Genomic DNA, 19,440 nt, shown 5'->3' with positions numbered 1-19,440 from the left:
GGTCAGTGTCTTGTCTAGGTGTTTGTATGTCTATGGCTGCCTAGATTGGTTCTCAATTAGAGGCAGCTGTGGTTCATTGTCTCTGATTGAGAGCCATATTTAAGGCAGCCATAGGCATTGGGTTTTGTGGGAAATTGTCTATGTATAACGTTTGTAGCTTTTGTAGTGCACTTACGTTTGTAGCTTCACGGTCGTTTGTTGTTTTGTTTAGTTTTGTCATAAGTGTTCGTTTCGTGTTTCACTCTTCTCTAAATAAAGAGAATGTATTTTTCACACGCTGCGCCTTGGTCCACTCTTTCTCATCAAGACGAGCGTGACAACTGCGTTGTCAGATTTAAAAAAGGATTTAGTAACGAGCTCATTGTGCACCAATTATATGACCACTGTCTCGTTGATTGACTGTATTTTAACCCAATGACCACTCATCGTCTTGAAATCTAGCTGGGTAGATAGCCAATGAACAGAGGTAAATGGCACTATCAAATGGTTCTTTGTTTGAAGACCAACCCATACAGTGAACGTCGGCGTAACGAAGGTCTTTCACCTGTGCGTTTGGAAACTGGAAGGATCAAAGGTTATTACGCACAGCAGTATTTCGGTAACTTGCATCTTCAGCTGTTTATTTATCCAACATCATGGCGAATAACTCAGGGAAAGCTAAATCTAAGACTAGATATACGAATGTAGACAACATTTTTTAGGAAATTGATCGTGAAAGTGATACAGAAATGTTTTTTGAAGAAGACTCCATTAGCAATCACTCCTATGATTCTGAAACTGAGGCCTATTTTTTGAACGGAGAGGACATTGTTTTGGACTGGTAAGTTCTTGTCATGCTAATGCCGTTGTTTGAAATTAACCTGTTGGGGATGGGGGCGCTGTTTAGACTATTTATGCTAATGTGGCTAATTTTTTAAACGGCTTCCCACAAAATCCTTGATCGTACAATATGCATATTATTATTATTATTGGATAGAAAACAGTCTATAGTTTCTATAGGAGTTGAAATTTTGTCTCTAAGTGGAACAGAGCCCATTCTACAGCAATTTCCCTGACATGGAGTCAGATTTGAGAAACGTTGGCCACTTTTCTGAAGTCATTTAAACGGGCACTGTCGTTGCTATGACTATACGGACACTTCTTACGTCTTCCCCTGGATGCCTTTACGTGATGACGATTCCAACGGGCTCGATTGCTCGTTCACAGGCCCTACAAATGAAAAAAACCTTTAGCTAGCAAGTCTTTTCTTGCTGCGTAACGCGCGTGGAAGACACCGACCCTCTCCTGTTCCAAGCGTTAGTTTAGCCTGTTATATTTCTCCGGTCATCTTTTCACTCGTTATAGGAGTTACAAACATCACAAAGTAGTTAATTTAAAGCGTTTTATAGCAATTTATATCCGTTTAGTGCGATTTTGGGACATTTATTTTTGCAACGATGTGAAAAGTTGGGCACGCTTTTCAGTTCATCCCGAACGTAGTTGACATTTCCACATGGCAAGAGGACAGCTTTCCACCAAAAGACGATTTCTCCCAAGAAAGGATCCTTTGCCCAAGATACTGATGGAAGAACAGCTCAAGGTAGGACATTTTTATTATGATAAATCGTGTTTCTGTCGAAACATTTTAGTGGCTTAGGACGCCATGTTTTTTGACGTAGCTTCGCTTGGCGCAAACTGTATTGAAAAGTAAGGATAAATTAAAAAATGTAATAACGCAATTGTATTAAGAATTAAATTGTCTATCAATCCCTGTCCACCCTATATTTTTTAGTCACGTTTATGAGTATTTATGTATAAGAGTAGATCACTGTCTAAGTGGCGCAAGGACGTTTTCTTTACCAGCTTGTCTACATTTCACATTGTCTAACCATGATTTTGGTGGCTAAATATAAACATTTTCGATCAAACTGTATATGCATGTTGTAATGTGATGTTACAGGAGTGTCATCGGAAGAATTCTGAGAAGGTTAGTGAAAAAATTAATATCTTTTGGCGATGTTGACTTTTATCGCTCACTTTGGCTAGAATCAATGCTGGGCTGCTAATTGCTATGTGCTAAGCTAATATAACGATTTATTGTGTTTTCGCTGTAAGACACTTAGAAAATCTGAAATATTGTCTGTATTCACAGGATCTGTGTCTTTCGATTCGTGTATGCTGTGTATTTTTACGAAATGTTTGATGATTAGTAGTTAGGTAAACACGTTGCTCATTGTAATTATTCTAGTCCATTTGTGATGGTGGGTGCAATTGTAAACTATGCCATATACCTGAAATATGCACTTTTTTCTAACAAAACCTATCCCATACCATAAATATGTTATCAGACTGTCATCTAATGAGTTTTTTTGTTGGTTAGGGGCTATAAATATCTTAGTTTAGCCGAATTGGTGATGGCTACTGGTGTTGGTGGACAAATAAAAGATGGTGGAATATGCTAATGTGTTTTTAGGTAATAGATGTACATCTTTACATATTGTGTCTTCCCTGTAAAACATTTTAAAAATCGGAAATGTTGACTGGATTCATAAGATCTGTGTCTTTCATTAGCTGTATTGGACTTTAATGTGTGAAAGTTAAATATTTTAAAAAAATATTTTTTTTGAATTTCGCGGCACTGGTTTTTCAGTGGGGGGGGGGGGGGAGTGCCGCTAGCGCCACGCTGATCCTAGACAGGTTAATAATATAAAATATTATTTGTGATTGTTTTTACATTTTATTTGTAATATATAAAAATGTTATGAAATGTGTAAAGTACACGTTGGCTATTCATTGTGAGTGAGGATACGTTTGTATGTATGTGAACGACCCATATATATACACTGCACTAAGGGAACACTTAAACAACACAATGTAACTCCAAGTCAATCACACTTCTGTGAAATCAAACTGTCCACTTAGGAAGCAACACTGATTGACAATGAATTTCACATGCTGTTGTGCAAATGGAATAGACAAAAGGTGGAAATTATAGGCAATTAGCAAGACACCCCCAATAAAGGAGTGGTTCTGCAGGTGGTGACCACAGACCACTTCTCAGTTCCTATGCTTCCTGGCTGATGTTTTGGTCACTTTTGAATGCTGGCATCCAGCAGGCCACAAATGTGCATGTGTCTGCTCAAACGGTCAGAAACAGACTCTATGAGGGCCCGACGTCCACAGGTGGGGGTTGTGCTTACAGCCCAACACCGTGCAGGACGTTTGGCATTTGCCAGAGAACACCAAGATTGGCAAATTCACCACTGGCGCCCTGTGCTCTTCACAGATGAGCAGTGTATATTTTGAGCAGTGTATATGTAATGTAACAGCAAACTCATACATCTCAACAGAGCCAGCATGCTTCCTCTACTTGCATGGCCGAGGCGCGTGTGTCTGTTGCTACACCCCACCCCCAAATGAAATGGCCTATTTGAGGCAGGCCCACAAAATGGCAACATTGAAATGGAACAGCACTTTATTTTCCCTGTACTCTATATATATGTTTATTATACCTGTTGATACAGGGCTCATATGTGAAACTATTCTAACTGAAAATGTTAATTCACAGTGGCACTGATTCCGACTGGGAGCCCCCAGCGCCCCCCCCCCCAGCGCCAACTTGTTCATCCAGCCGGACCCCTGCTGTCTCTGGCCATCTACAGGTGTGAAGGCACCGACAAAGAAGCGGAAGAGGGGAAGTGTGCCACCTGCTAACAAAGGGACAGAAGGGCGTTGGCACACTGTCCTAGAAGATGATGTGGAGCCACCCCAACCAACTTTTCGGCCGAAAAGGAAGCCGGGACCTCAGGTGACCTCGAGCACAACTTAAAGCCCCCTTCAGCTTTTTCAATTGTTTTTCACACAATCCGTTGTAGATTCGCTCGTGTCTAACACTAATAAGTATGGGGAGAAGAAGCAGGCAGGCAAAAAGGTAGCATGGAAGCTCATATCCATGTCAGACTTTTTCTGCTACCTTTCACTGGTCATCTACATGGGGCTGGTGAAGCTGAAAAGCCTGAAGGACTACTGGAAAATGTCATCACTCTACCAACTGCCTAATCCCCATGACTGTTATGTCCTGCAAAAGGTTTCTGGTTCTTTCACAGGCGCTTCATATCAGTGACCCAAAGGATGGTGAAGCGAATGACAAGAAGAGAGGCACAGCAACTTTTGATAGACTGTGCAAAATAAAACCTCTCTACTCCAGCATTGTTGAGGCCTGCAAGACGTACTTTCAGCCAGCCCAGAACGTGTCAATCGATGAGAGGATGGTCGCCTCAAAGGCCAGAATTGGCCTCAAACAATACATGCGAAACAAACCAACCAAGTGGGGTTACAAGCTGTTTGTGTTGGCTGATTCTGTGTGCCTACACATGCAATGTTTTGTCTATGAGGGGAAGAACAGTTTTGCTACCGGTAAGGAACTTAGCTATGACTCTGTAATGGAGTTATTGGATTTTCAACTGCTAGGGAAGGGCTACAAACTGAGTGTGGGCTTGTGGCACCATTCGTAACAACAGGGTGGGATTTCCGAAGACGAAGGTGAACGGCATGCCTAAGCGGGCTGAGCGGGGGACCATGCGATGGATCCGTGAAGATGGCCTGCTTTTTGTAAAGTGGATGGATACTAGAGAGGTGGTGATGTGCACAACAATCCACAAGTCCTTCAATGGGGATCATGTTGTCAGACGTCTCAAGGATGGTGCTGGGGCATGGACCACCAAAAATGTCCCCATTCCAACTGCAGTAAAGGACTACAACAAGAGCATGGGAGGTGTGGACCTATCAGATGCGCTGACAATGTTCTGTATTACAATGTTCTGCATAAGACAATGAAATGGTACAAGACCTTCTTCTATCATTTTGTCGAACATTGCTGTGGTGAATGCATTCATCCTACACAAGGAAATGGCTAAGAGCTGTGGAAAACCCTTCCTCTCACAGAAAGCCTTCAGAAAGCAGCTCATCAAGGAGCTTGCTGGCTACAGCACCACTGCACCACGCCCTGTCCCTTGTGCTCCTGCCACAAGTGTTCATCTGCCCAAATATATTTCTGCAGGAAAGGATGTGCCTAAGGGCCAAAAGGGCACAGCATGGAGGCGTTGCTGTGTTGTTTGCAAGATGAAGTCCCCCATCACCTGCACCACATACTCGGTGACCCTCTGCTTTACTTCAGAAAGAGACTGCTATGGCATCTGGCATCAGCAGCAGAATATTGTGTAGAGCTTTGGCAAAGTGGGTGGGGTTATATCCTTCCTGTTTGGCCCTGTCCGGGGGTCTCATCGGATGGGGCCACAGTGTCTCATGACCCCCTCCTGTCTCTGCCTCCAGTATTTATGCTGCAGTAGTTTGTGTCGGGGGGCTAGGGTCAGTTTGCTATATCTGGAGTACTTTTCCTGTCTTATCCGGTGTCCTGTGTGAATTTAAGAAAGGTAGAGTCCATCCCAAACACATCTTTGGCTTTAGAGTTCTTTAGTGAGCTAATCACCTTGTCCACCTTTGACTCAGAAACCTCCCTTATAATGAAGACAGGTTGAGCATCATTTACTAGCACTGAGCCCAATAAACCAGTGGAGGGGTTCTGTGTCAGTACCCTGACAGAGTCAATAAAGTAGGAATTGAAGGCTATTGCTATTTCGACTGCATCCTGTGTTAGATTGTTATTCACCATGATTTCTAGTCTTTTTGCAGTGTTACTATGGTCTTTCCCTGTTAACTTTTTTAGATTATCCCAGATCAGTTTAGAATTTCCCTTTGCTTCACCAATTATGTTAATAAAAAAGTTTGCCTTGGCCTGTCTGATTTCTTTCATCACCTTATTTCTCAACATGGTAAACCTATGTCTGTCATGCTCTAATTTGGATCTTAGGGCTATTTTTAGATAATAATCTCGTTCTTTCATCAATTTCCAGATTTCTCCATTTAGCCAAGGAAGAGTGCTCTTTTGGCCAGGTTTGGATTTGATTTTCTTTAGGAAACCATTTAATGTAGTCTGGATTGTGGATAGAAAAACTTGACTATCAGCTTCCACGTCTGCATAGGACAAGAGATCATTCCAGTTAATTCCCTTAATTGACTTTTCAAAATAGCTTAATTCACTCTTAGGTATTCTTAGTTGATCAGGCTTTCTAACAGTAGAGAGGTTAAACCTGCTCTTAGACAGATTTCTGGCTATAAGTGTCAGATTATGATCAGATAGCCCAGTAACCATATTGAATGATTTAGTCACTCTCTCTGGTTTATTACTGAACACCAAATCAATCTGTGTTTTAGAGCAACAAGTCACCCTGGTTGGCCCTTTAACTAGCTGTGTAAGGTCAAGGGTATTAGTGATCCTTTTGAGGGTTTTCCTACAACACTTGTCTTCATAATTAATGTTAAAATCTCCCATTAAGATGACCTCTTTCACAAAATCACATTCCCTAAGCATGTTATTAAACTGATCATAAAACACACTTTTGGTGGAAGGTGGCCTATACATTCCAATGAGGGTAAAAGACATTTGGGGAGACAGTGTAATGTTCAGGCCAATACATTCTAGTTCATTATCACATGACCACTCAATTTGTTTACATCGGATATGTTCTTTAATGTAAATCATCACACCCCCTCCTCTTCCTTCAGTCCTGTCTCTCCTGAAAACATTGTAGCCAGGCACAATCAAAGCAGCAGATGGAGAGTTTTTATGGAGCCATGTCTCTGAGAGGCAGAGAAAGTCAAGGTTGGAGTCTGTGAGTAGATGTTGAATTTGATCACTTTTTGGAATGACACTACGAATGTTCAAGTGCCCCCCTAGTAGTCCCTTGGGCTTAGCTCGTGGGTCCCAGATGACTCGAGAGTGATTGACACATTGAAAAAAGTTAAATTTTCTGTGTTTTCTGACGGCTGGGTTTAGGCCGTTTTGTTTCGTTTTGATTAGGGGCAGTTCGGTAGCGCAATTAACAATCCCTCCCGCCTGCACTGGATGCGGGGAACTAATTAAAACAGCTTGCGTACCAGAAGCAGAGTCAGGGATCGCATATAGCGACTTTGGTATGTTTGAAGAGTCAAAATCTATCCTGGAGCCGGGTGAGTCGAGAGAAACCATGGGACCATAGCACTCACCCACTTCCACAGCGGCGACGATCAGTGGACGAGGCCATCCACCGCTTTCCACTCCGGTGCGTATCGCTGGCTCGGTGATGTTGGGCCCAGGATTGAGTTGCACATCCCCGGAGAGCAGGAGGGTAGTGAACAGGTAGTTTAACAGTTTCCGATAAATGTTGGACTTGTGTTTGTTACGCCTAAGCGGTTCAGTAGAATAAGGAGCGAGGTAGACTTGGCCATTATTCAGAACATTGTGGTATGCTGTGTACTGTCCGCTCCCGTGGAACGGGAGTATTTGACACACTGGCCATTCCGGCAGTATTTGACACACTGCCGATTTTGCAGGTTTTCCTACTTACAAAGCATGTAGAGGTCTGTAATTTTTTATCATAGGTACACTTCAACTGTGAGAGACGGAATCTAAAACAAAAATCCAGAAAAGCAGAACTTAATATTTGGTACTGAAACCTTTGTTTGCAATTACAGAGATCATACGTTTCCTGTAGTTCTTGACCAGGTTTGCACACACTGCAGCAGGGATTTTGGCCCACTCCTCCATACAGACCTTCTCCAGATCCTTCAGGTTTCGGGGCTGTTGCTGGGCAATACGGACTTTCAGCTCCCTCCAAAGATTATCTATTGGGTTCAGGTCTGGAGACTGGCTAGGCCACTCCAGGACCTTGAGATGCTTCTTACGGAGCCACTCCTTAGTTGCCCTGGCTGTGTGTTTCGGGTCATTGTCATGCTGGAAGACCCAGCCACAACCCATCTTCAATGCTCTTACTGAGAGAAGGAGGTTGTTGGCCAAGATCTCGTGATACATGGCCCCATCCATCCTCCCCTCAATACGGTGCAGTCGTCCTGTCCCCTTTGCAGAAAAGCATCCCCAAAGAATGATGTTTCCACCTCCATGCTTCACGGTTGGGATGGTGTTCTTGGGGTTCTACTCATCCTTCTTCTTCCTCCAAACACGGCGAGTGGAGTTTAGCCCAAAAAGCTCTATTTTTGTCTCATCAGACCACATGACCTTCTCCCATTCCTCCTCTGGATCATCCAGATGGTCATTGGCAAACTTCAGACGGGCCTGGACATGCGCTGGCTTGAGCAGGGGGACCTTGCGTGCGCTGCAGGATTTTAATCCATGACGGCGTAGTGTGTTACTAATGGTTTTCTTTGAGACTGTGGTCCCAGCTCTCTTCAGGTCATTGACCAGGTCCTGCCGTGTAGTTCTGGGCTGATCCCTCACCTTCCTCATGATCATTGATGCCCCACGAGGTGAGATCTTGCATGGAGCCGCAGACCGAGAGTGATAACCGTCATCTTGAACTTCTTCCATTTTCTAATAATTGCGCCAACAGTTGTTGCCTTCTCACCAAGCTGCTTGCCTATTGTCCTGTAACCCATCCCAGCCTTGTGCAGGTCTACAATTTTTAACCCTGATGTCCTTACACAGCTCTCTGGTCTTGGCCATTGTGGAGAGGTTAGAGTCTGTTTGATTGAGTGTGTGGACAGGTGTTTTTTATACAGGTAACGAGTTCAAACAGGTGCAGTTAACCTTGTTCTGAACACCTCGAAAACAAAGGAAATGGGGTTTGGTAAGAAGAATGCCCCTCTACACACAGGTGTGATTACTACTGAGGGTTTAAAGCTTCAAGCAGTCACCCCATACAACTAATTGGGAGTATGGCTAGACGGTACACTGTCCTTCTCTCAGCACATATCAAAGCTGCAGGCTAAAGTTAAATCTAGACTTGGTTTCCTCTAATCACTCCTCTTTCACCCCAGGTGCCAAACTTATCCTGATTCAAATGACCATCCCATCCATGCTACACTACAGAGGCATAATTTATATATCGGCAGGTAAGGGTGATCACGAGCGGCTAGATGTTCTTTACCATTCGGCCATCAGATTTGCCACCAATGCTCCTTATAGGACATATCACTGCACTCTATACTCCTCTGTAAACTGGTCACCAATGTATACCCGTCGCAAGACCCACTGGTCGATGCTTATTTTTAAAAGCCTCTTAGGTCTCACTCCCCCCTATCTGAGATATCTACTGCAGCCCTCATCCTCCACATACAACCCACGTTCTGCCAGTCACATTCTGTTAAAGGTCCCCATTGCACACACATCACTGGTTAGCTCGTCTTTTCAGTTTGCTGCAGCTAGCGACTGGAACGAGCTGCAACAAACACTCAAACTGGACAGTTATCTCAATCTCTTCATTCAAAGACTAAATCATGGACACTCTTAATGACCATTGTGGCTGCTTTGCGTGATGTGTTGTTGTCTCTACCTTCTTGCCCTTTGTGCTGTTTTCTGTGCCCAATAATGTTTGTACCATGTTTTGTGCTGCTACCAAATTGTGCTGCTGCCATGTTGCTTGCTGCCATTGGACTTTGGAGCAGTGGAAATGCGTTACCTGGAGTGATGAATCCCTCTTTACTATCTGGCCAGGAGAACGATATCTGCCCCAATGCATCGTGCCAACTGTAAAGATGGGGGAGGAGGAATAATGGTCTGGGGCTGTTTTTCATTGTTCAGTCTAGGCACCTTAGTTCCAGTGAAAGGAAATCTTAACTTTACAGCATACAATGACATTTTAGACGATTCTGTGCTTCCATCTTTGCGGCAACAGTTTAGGGAAAGGCCTTTCTTGTTTCAGCATGACAATGACCCTGTGCACAAAGTGAGGTCCATACAGAAATAGTTTCTCAAGATCGGTGTGGAAGAACGTGACTGGCCTGCACAGAGCCCTAACCTCAACGCCATTGATCACATTTGGAATCATTTGGAACACCGACCGCGAGCCAGGCCTAATCAACCAACATCAGTGCACGACCTCAATAATGCTCTTGTGGCTGAATGGAAGCAGGTCCACACAGTAATGTTTCAACATCTAGTGGAAAGCCTTCCCAGAAGAGTGGAGGCTGTAATAGCAGCAAAGGTGGGACCAACTCCATATTAATGCCCGTGATTTTAGAATGAAATGTTTGACGAGCAGTTGTCCACATACATTTGTTCATGTAGTGTATATGTACTGATGCCATGCAGTCTGTATTAGGCATTTAAAATCAATTACTTTCCTTTAGTAGATAAGATTGAATCCGATCTTCAGAGATGGAGAAATTTCCCTATTTCTATGTTAGGTAGGGTCAACATAATCAAAATGAATATATTTCCAAGGTTGATGTATCTTTTTCAATTCCATTTGTATTTGGGAAAATGTACACAGATTAATAAAGTGGAAAGAACCAATATCGCAAGGCACCACTGTTTGGAATAACCCCACTTTACCTCCAGTTTTTAATGACACCATCTTTACATACTGGTTCCAAAGTGGCATCATGAATTGTGTGCATGTGTACTGTGATGGATCTCTACTGTCATTCATTCAATTACAAGAAAGACTTGAATTATCCAAAGCCTATTTCTTTAAATTCTTACAACTCAGAAATCTTATTGAATCGTTTCAACAGAATATGGACGAACCTAAGGCATCTGGCATAGACAGAATACTGAATGAAGCTGCTACGCCAAAGAAGTTGATTGCCAAGTTATATAAAGGGTTGATTGAAACTCTACCTGGTGTTTCAGATCCCATTATGAAAAAATGGGAAAAGATCTAAAGGAAGAATTTGAGGAGAACCATTGGTCACAGATATGTGAAAATGCTCATACCTGTTCCTACAACCCAAGACACTAATTTAATTTAAGATAATTCATAGGACTTACTACACTCCTGCCAAAATGCATGTAATGCACCCAGAAATGTCACATCTCTGTTGGAGATGCAAAAAGCACCAAGGAACCCTATTACATATGGTGTGGTCCTGCAACAAACTGACACCATTTTGTGATAATGTCTGTGCTGTCTAATGTCGTGTCTTTGGCTATGCCAGATTAATTGCTATGACATGCTATTCTATAAAATCATTTCTCCGTAATTAATATCACCTGATTGAACTAATCATGGAAATGTAATTAACTAGAGAGGGACACCACGAAATAATATTTATAGAGCTGTTATCTTCTGAATAAACTCTTAAAGATTTAGTAATATTTTACATCCATAGCAGTCAATATTAATTGTCATCTTACTTCAGTCTCATATTCTGAAAGTTGTAAATTCTTGGTTATCTGCAAGAATCCTGGCAAACAAGTTGAATCAGCAATACAAAATTGGGTTTAATTATTTATTTACTAAATACCTAACTAATCACACAGAATCACACATACACAATTAAATCATAACTTGATTACAAATTGCCGTCATAAAGGAAAACGTCCCTAGCGGGCGGAACAGTTATGACAGCTTGTTACACAAAGGAAATGGGGCTGGATTTTAGTGAAAGAGCGGGAGACTTGAACAGAGGTGAAGCTGTGCTATCGTAAATACAGTATCTTATGCATTCTAAATTACCGCCCATTTGGAAAAGGAAAATGCAATAAATATTTACTCTGAGCTGCGCTTCAGTAGGTTGGTGGTAGATGGAAGACCGGGTTGCCAAACCGAGTCCTCTGTCCTTTGAAGAATGTCTCTGGTGGTCACTGTCGTAGTAACGTCGTTGTGTAGTAGACGGGATACTCTGACTGTCCTTCCTAACCTGCGTTTGTAGCAGCTGTTGCTAACTCAACGGCTAGGAGGTATCACTTCTGTAGTGAATACGAGTTCAAAGTTCATACCATTCACAACCAAAGTTCATGCTGATGTTGGCTTCGTTCTGTAGTTATTATCTGAACCATTCTGACATCGGATCGTCATCCTAATGTACCCGGAACAGAAAGTTATATTTTTGTCAATGGCTTTATATAGTGGAGGGAGAGGGGTGTGTCTGAAAAGTTTATTACCCATGTCTCTTCACAGGGGCGGGCCACTGGTTGAGCAGAGGCCCAAACTTATGAAAACCCAAATCTCTTATTTGGAAGCTAAAATTACATTTAATCTCTTCACAAATAATTTCATATTCAAACATTTGAATTAAACAACAATCTGATACCTCTGATGTTTAGACTTTCCACAGTAGAGTTTATGTCATTCTATCATTGATGAGAATGTGTCAGAGGGCAACCGAACTGACATAATATACCTTAAGTACCACCGCATATGTTCAGTTGGTCGGATTACCACAATATAGTTCATTTCCCCCCAACTTCTGATGTTCCCAGAATCTCTATGTTAACCAAGGGGTTTTCTTATGTCACATTAGTAGGGAAGAGGAACGGAGGAGGAGGAAAAGAGGTATTTATGACTGTCATAAACCTACCCCCAGGCCAACGTCATGACACTAACAATTTATATTCATCCATCTCCATGATTATGTCTGTTGAGAAATGTAAATACTTGAGATCAATTTCAGAGAAAGATTTGTTATCTAAGTCTAATTGCTGCAAAAAAAATTATAACCATCAACTGGAAAGCCTTACCCACAAAACACAGGTGGGAAAAGGTTACCTAAGTATGCTTCTCAATCAGAGACAACGATAGACAGCTGCCTCTGATTGAGAACCACACCCGGCCAAACACACAGAAATAAAAAACATAGAACACAAAACATAGAATGCCCACCCCAACTCACGCCCTGACCAAACCAAAATAGAGACATAAAAAGGATCTCTAAGGTCAGGGCGTGACATTAGGTTCCTTTTGGCAAACTCCAAGTGTGCTGCCATGTGCCTTTTACTGAGGAGTGGTTTCCATCTGGCCACTAACACAAAGGCCTGATTGGTGGAGAGCTGCAGAGATGGTTGTCCTTCTGGAAGGTTCTCCCATCTCCACAGAGGAACTCTGGAGCTCTGTCATAGTGACCATCGGGTTCTTGGTCACCTCCCTGATCAAGGCCCATCTCCCCTGATTGCTCAGTTTGGCAGGGCGGCATGCTTTATAAAGAATGATGGAGGCCACTGTGTTCTTGGGGACCTTCAATGCTGCAGAAATGTTTTGGTACCTTTCCCCAGATCCGTGCCTTGACACAATCCTGTCTTGGAGCTCTAGGAACAATTCCTTCAACCTCTGACATATACTGTCAACTGTGGGACCTTAAATGGACAGGGGTGTGCCTTTCCAAATCATGTCCAATTGAATTTACCAACAGGTGGACAAAAAAATATTTAATCAATTTTTGAAAAAGGATATAACATAACAAAATGTGGAAAAAATCAAGGGGTCGAATACTTTCCGAATGCACTGTAAATGCTTTTGTTTACATACAAAGTCTCAAATCACTACAAATCTATACACAATAGAGCCATAGGTCCTTAGTTTTTGTGTTAAGATGATGTTTTAGTTCACCCGTACTAAGCTCATAAAGGCATTAATAAGTCATAGTAAAAAGGGGAATTTACCTGAAAAAGTTATACATAGCAGCTTTCATGTGACTGCTTATCAACACGGCAATCGTGCTCTCTCTATTGTCAGTGTAACATCATATTGATCAGTGTTGCGAATGTCTATTTCCTCAATTACTTTTGCAGAAACGGTGTATCATCTATTTTGTTGGAAAATATTATTTTTCAAAGGAAACGGGAGGGAGCTTGGTCAGGAAATCTTAGGATCCCGGTTTCTGGGATTAATCCCTAGCGCATATAGAGTTATGTATGGTGCCATGTTGCCTTGTAATTCAGCAGGATGCCACTGAGTCAACAGTCCATGGAATTATTGAAAATCGCCTTAGAAAGAATTTATGTTTAACTTGCAGTAGCGGTATTATCTGATGTATGATGCAAATTCAATACCTGGCCTAGAGCGTGTTCTGGCACGGACAACCTGGTGTAACTGTAATGTAAGGCAACAGTGTGTTCTGTGCCAAAATGCACAGATATCATTCATTAGTTCCCAATAAACAAAAACCTGTTAAGTTAAAGAAAGTGGGAAAAAATGAATGAATTAACTTCACCACTGTCTTTATTTACCATGTTCCTAGCATATAATGGGCCTTTGAAGACCACAACACTCCATGACCACAGCCTCTGTTATCACATTAAAGAACACAAAACTATAAGGTCTCTCACATGAGAATGTTATGATCGAGATGGATTCTATCCACATCAACATGCATAACAAATTGTCTAAATGTCGTGCTCCAGGCTAGGCATAACTTTCCTTTCAGGCCTACCAGGTTGGCTTACTGGGAACTTATAATATTGGTTTATCTTGGCACGCTCTTCTCTAAGAACACGCTCTAGGCCAGGTAAAGAAGATTTTCAAGTTTGTCCAACAGCCGTAAAAGGCACCTTTTCTGGTGGGCGTTCCTCTTCATCTGCCTCATTAGCACCAGTGCCTCTCTTTCCAAATATGCGTTCAACAGGTTAATGTGGTATATCTGCTGAGGGCGTTGTCGTCCTGGCTGACAAGTTGACCGGGGAGACTTGCTCTGTCACCACACATGGGCCCTACCACTGAGCCCGGAGCCTGTGTTCCAGAGTGGGGATGAGGAGGATTACCTTCTCTCCTGGGCGGAACTGTCACGGCTGGGCCGTTCTATTGTACGACCAGGCTTGAGTTTCTCTCACCACCGGCCATATTGCTGCCATTCAGTCCTTCATGAATGTGACGTGTTCGATGAGGGAACGGTACAGGCGGGGTTGCTTCTCCCAGGCATCCTTGGTCAAGTCAAGGGCCACATATAGTGCAGCTCGAAAGGCGAGAAGGCAGTGGACGCCTGGGGGACAACCCAGAGTGCGAACATGAGGTGGGGCAACAACATATCCCAATTAATCCCATCCCGGTCCACCACCCTGCGTAGCACGCTATTGATGGTTTTATTAAGGCATTCACACAGCCCATTCGTCTGGAGGTGATACACACTGGTCCTTATTTGTTTGACCCGGTATAACTGACACAGGTCTTTCATCAGTCTGGACATGAATGGTGTGCCCTGGTTGGTAATGGATGGTGGCCAGGAGTCCCACTCGGGATGACATGAGATACAGCTCTTTCGCAATGGCTTTCGTTGCCATCAACCTCAGGGGAATAGCCTCTGGGAACTTCGTTGCATAGTCCACCACCACCAAGATGAACTCATGTCCATGCCACCAGGTACATGGCTATGCGTTCAAACGGGGTCTCTATAATTGGGATAGGGATAAGAGGGTTATGGTATGTTCACTTCGGAGCAGTGGTTTGGCAGATGTCGACAGATTGAGTAATCCTCAGCCAATAGAAACGCCCTCGCATCCGTTCGGTGGTCTTCTCCCTGGCGAGGTGACCCCCAGTACATATGTATGGGCCATGTGTAACACAACATCTCTGTATGAACGGGGCACCACTAACAGTTCCTGTTCTACCCCTCTAAGTTTGCCCACCTCCGAGCTGATACTCCTCCCATCTATCCTCTTCACCTTCCGCATAGCCTACCGAAGGTCGGGGTCCCAGTGTTGGGCAGTTCCGAATTGGCCCATTAGCTATTCCGACAGGTTGAAGTTGTGCGTGTTGGAGCGAGGGAGGGTGCGCTCCTGGTCGGGGTCAGATGACTCTATGCCAAACCCCCTATGATGCAGTAACTATGATGCAGCTATACGTCAAATTGACTCATCTCATCTGTTTTGACATGAAGACCCAGAGTCTGTATACATAACATTCTGTCAGCTTTTGACAAAGTGAATACCTCTTTTAACAGAAATTCCACCTTAAGCCAAGACGTAAAACCTCTCCACCATGGCTCAACAAGGACCTCTCGTTGCAGATGAGAGAACAGGATATTTTCCTTTGAAAAAAGCACTGAAATCTGTTCAGAATGATGACAGACATATATGTACATCACTGAGAAACAAGGTGGTGAGGAGTATAAAAAAGCAAAAGCAGAGTTCTTCCTCAGAGTGATCAATGAAGTGAAAGGAAATGGCAAAGTGATTTGGGAAAACCTTATAAAAAAAACAAGGAGAAGAGCTGAAAATTCCAAAAACCATCCCAAATTCAAAGTTAGACTGTAATTTTATATCCACCACTATTAAAAATGTCCTTGTAGACTCTGTCAGGGAACTGTCTCAAGGATTTTCAAACAAGACCACAACTCTCACTCCTATGGAAAATAACAAATCAATATTCAGAATATCTGAAGTCCCAGCATCAGCAGTGGACAGTATTATCAGCTGCTTCACAAACTTTAGAACAAAATATTTACAGTGCCTTCAGAAATTATTCACACCCCTTGACTTTTTCCAAATGTTAAGGTGTTACAACCTGAAATTAAAATGGATTAAATTGAGATTAGTCACTGGCGAACACACAATTCCCCATAATGTCCAAGTGGAAATATGTTTTTTTCATTTTTTCCCCCCACAAATTAATTAAAAATGAACAACTGAAATGTCTTGAGTCTATAAGTATTCAGCCCCTTTGTTATGACAAGCCTAAATCAGTTCAGGAGTGAAAATGTCCTTAATAAGTCACATAATAAGTTGCATGGACTCACTCTGTGTGTAATAATAGTTTCTTACATGACTACCTCATCTCTGTACCCCTCACATGCAATTATCTGTAAGGTCCCTCAGTCGAGCAGTGAATTTCAAACACAGATTCATCCACAGAGACCAGGGAGGTTTTCCAATGCCTCGCAAAGAAGAGCACCTATTGGTACAAGGGTAGAAAGAAAAGTAGACATTGAATATCCCTCTGAGCATGGGGAAGTTATTAATTAACTAAATAACATCATACACCAGGCCAAATCTACACTGGAGTTGCTTACCAAGAAGACAGTGAATATTCCTGAGTGGCCGAGATACAGTTTTGACTTAAATCTGCTTGAATATCTATAGCGAAACTTGAAAATGGTTGTCTAGCAATGATCAACAACCAATTTGGCAGAGCTTGAAGAATTAAGAAAATAATATAATGGGCAAATATTGTACAATCCAGGTGTGCAAGTTCTTAGAGACACATCCAGAAAGACTCTGTAATCACTGCCAGATGTGATTCTAACATTTGTTGTGAATACTTAACTAAATTAGATATTTCTGTATTTCATTTTCAATAAATTAGCATAAATAACTATAAACATGTTTTCACTTTGTCATTATAGGGGTAATGTGTGTAGATAAGTGACAAATGCTTAGTAGAAGATCCAGGATATGTTACTGCTGTTCACTCTATTGGGAGTGCTGTTATCAAGCTCACACAATGAAGCTAACTCTCAAGACGGTACGTCTAGTGTGTGTGTGTGTGTGTGCATATGTGTACTACTATTACTGCTCAGTGTAATCTGATGTAATTTGCTCTGCATGCACTGCATCTGTATTATGCTCAAGTTCACATTGTTCACACTGAATAGAAACACGCAATAAAACAATATTATGAAACATGTATGATGTAATTGAAACACTGCTAAACATGTAAGATTAATAAAAAACGACCAAACGTGTCTTATGCTTGATAGTTTATTGGAGGATCACAATGTAACACGTCAACCATACAACCATACAATATTTATCCACTAACTTGACCAATCATCTATCATGTGTCAGGACATAAAGAACATGTTCATGGATAAAACATATATTCTTCAGAATGTTGATGAGTTTTTCTCAGTACCAAAGTACCAATTAACTGTATTACTGTTTGTTTTCTTGACATTCATTGATGGATGGATGTTGGAATGATTCATTGAGGTGTTGTTAGTGATGACTTCAGAGGTGATAGCTGATTCCATATGGAGACTGAAAAGGATCCTTGGCATCCCCATTCTGGTCACTTCTCATCCAATAAGATCCTTGGCTACGTTCCGAAGCTTGCCAAACACTGTGGAATACAGTTTTAAATATTCTTTATGGAAAATACTTTTTTAAAAAGCTAAACATTTGAAAATGACTCCAACATATCAGAAATTTAAGTGACTAGATTTTAAACTTAAAAATTATTTTCTATCAGGTTTTTGACCAGTATCAGACCAGTATTTGACTACCATTTAAAAAATAATTTGCCTCTACGAAACATGATGCTAATTAACTGTAGAGATGGAGTTAGCCATGTTACTCCCTCCGCTTTCCCTACCACCCTCTGCTAACCTCCCGTTGACAATTTACTGTTGCTCAGAAAGATAAAGACAGACAGACAGACAGACAGACAGACAGACAGACAGACAGACAGACAGACAGACAGACAGACAGACAGACAGACAGACAGACAGACAGACAGACAGACAGACAGACAGACAGACAGACAGACAGACAGACAGACAGACAGACAGACAGACAGACAGACAGACAGCTCACATGGTGCTTCATCTTCAGAGGGGCTGGTCTTCAGAGAAGCCAACTTTGCCAAAAAGTCAGCCTTTCCACCTTTTAGATCATCCTCCTGCAGGAGAGCTGAAGAAGAAAGATTTTTCATTTTACTAAATTATATCAGATTAAACCCGGGCAGTAAAGTAGTACACATTCACAAACAAGACAAACCTTCCTCAGAGTTGTCTTCATTGAGGGAGCTTGCTAACAGGACACCCACTAGAGCGAACAACAGTAACATACTCTGGATCTTCATCCTTTACTAAAGCACATAGAGCACAACTTGTTAACACACACACACACACACACACACACACACACACACACACACACACACACACACACACACACACACACACACACACACACATACACATGTCCACCTACACCTCTCCATCCATTCCTACCTGTCCACTTGTATACACCTGCCCACTCTTATACACCTTTGCAAAGAAGATTCTCAGTGAAAACAAACATACCTCTTACAGTTGGACGATGCTGTCTGATTGACTGCTGTTTATCTGGATGATGTCTTCTGGTCTTCAGTAGTAGTGTGGTTTCTCTCTGCAGCCCTGTTTTATACTCTTTCTGCAGCTACTATACCTGCCCCACCCATCCACACCTCTCACAGTTGAATAACAAACAAGATGACATTACAGCCATGGCGATAACCACAGTCATGCACAGCCTGAAGTGTATGACATCCCTCCAGGCAAAACTTTGGTCAATATTGTTATGGGTGTAAGATGGCACAGTGATGCCATCTGTTGGTAAATGTTCATTACTGCAACTCATGTATTTATACCGGGGTGCTTGAGATACCCGGAAGTGTCATGATGTACAGAACAAGGCTGGTTACTCGCATGAATGTCTCTGTCTCGTCATTTAACATTCAAACATGGTGTCAGAAGAGGGATTACTAACCATGCTTTCCGCAAATTAGAGTAACCTTTTCTGGTTTACCAAACAATTGTTTATTTGAGTAAAATTTAGCTAGAGTGAGTTTGCTAGTTAGCTTCAGTGTTGTTAGCACCGGTCAGACATGGCAGCGAACATTCCCCCTCCCGCCGTTATGAAGCTCAGCGGGGATTGGAGCACGAACTGGGATACGTTTAGAGGTGAATGGGAGGACTATGCGCTAGCAACGGGAC

The 19,440-nt window shown here is 42.3% G+C and overlaps 1 long non-coding RNA gene across 1 annotated transcript; it reads right to left on the bottom strand.

Annotated features, from left to right (window-relative positions):
- Nucleotides 1-18,278: 18,278 nt before the first annotated feature.
- LOC129834411 (uncharacterized) lies at nucleotides 18,279-18,876 on the bottom strand. The gene is made up of 3 exons (XR_008756249.1): nucleotides 18,769-18,876; nucleotides 18,461-18,551; nucleotides 18,279-18,373 (listed from the first exon to the last, which is right to left on the bottom strand). It is a non-coding gene; the product is annotated as an uncharacterized LOC129834411 (long non-coding RNA).
- Nucleotides 18,877-19,440: the final 564 nt, after the last annotated feature.

This window comes from Salvelinus fontinalis, chromosome 3, assembly GCF_029448725.1.
Source record: "Salvelinus fontinalis isolate EN_2023a chromosome 3, ASM2944872v1, whole genome shotgun sequence".
Lineage (NCBI taxonomy): Eukaryota > Metazoa > Chordata > Actinopteri > Salmoniformes > Salmonidae > Salvelinus > Salvelinus fontinalis.
Note: the sequence above shows the minus strand (reverse complement) of the source record. Positions and strands in the feature narration are given on the sequence as shown.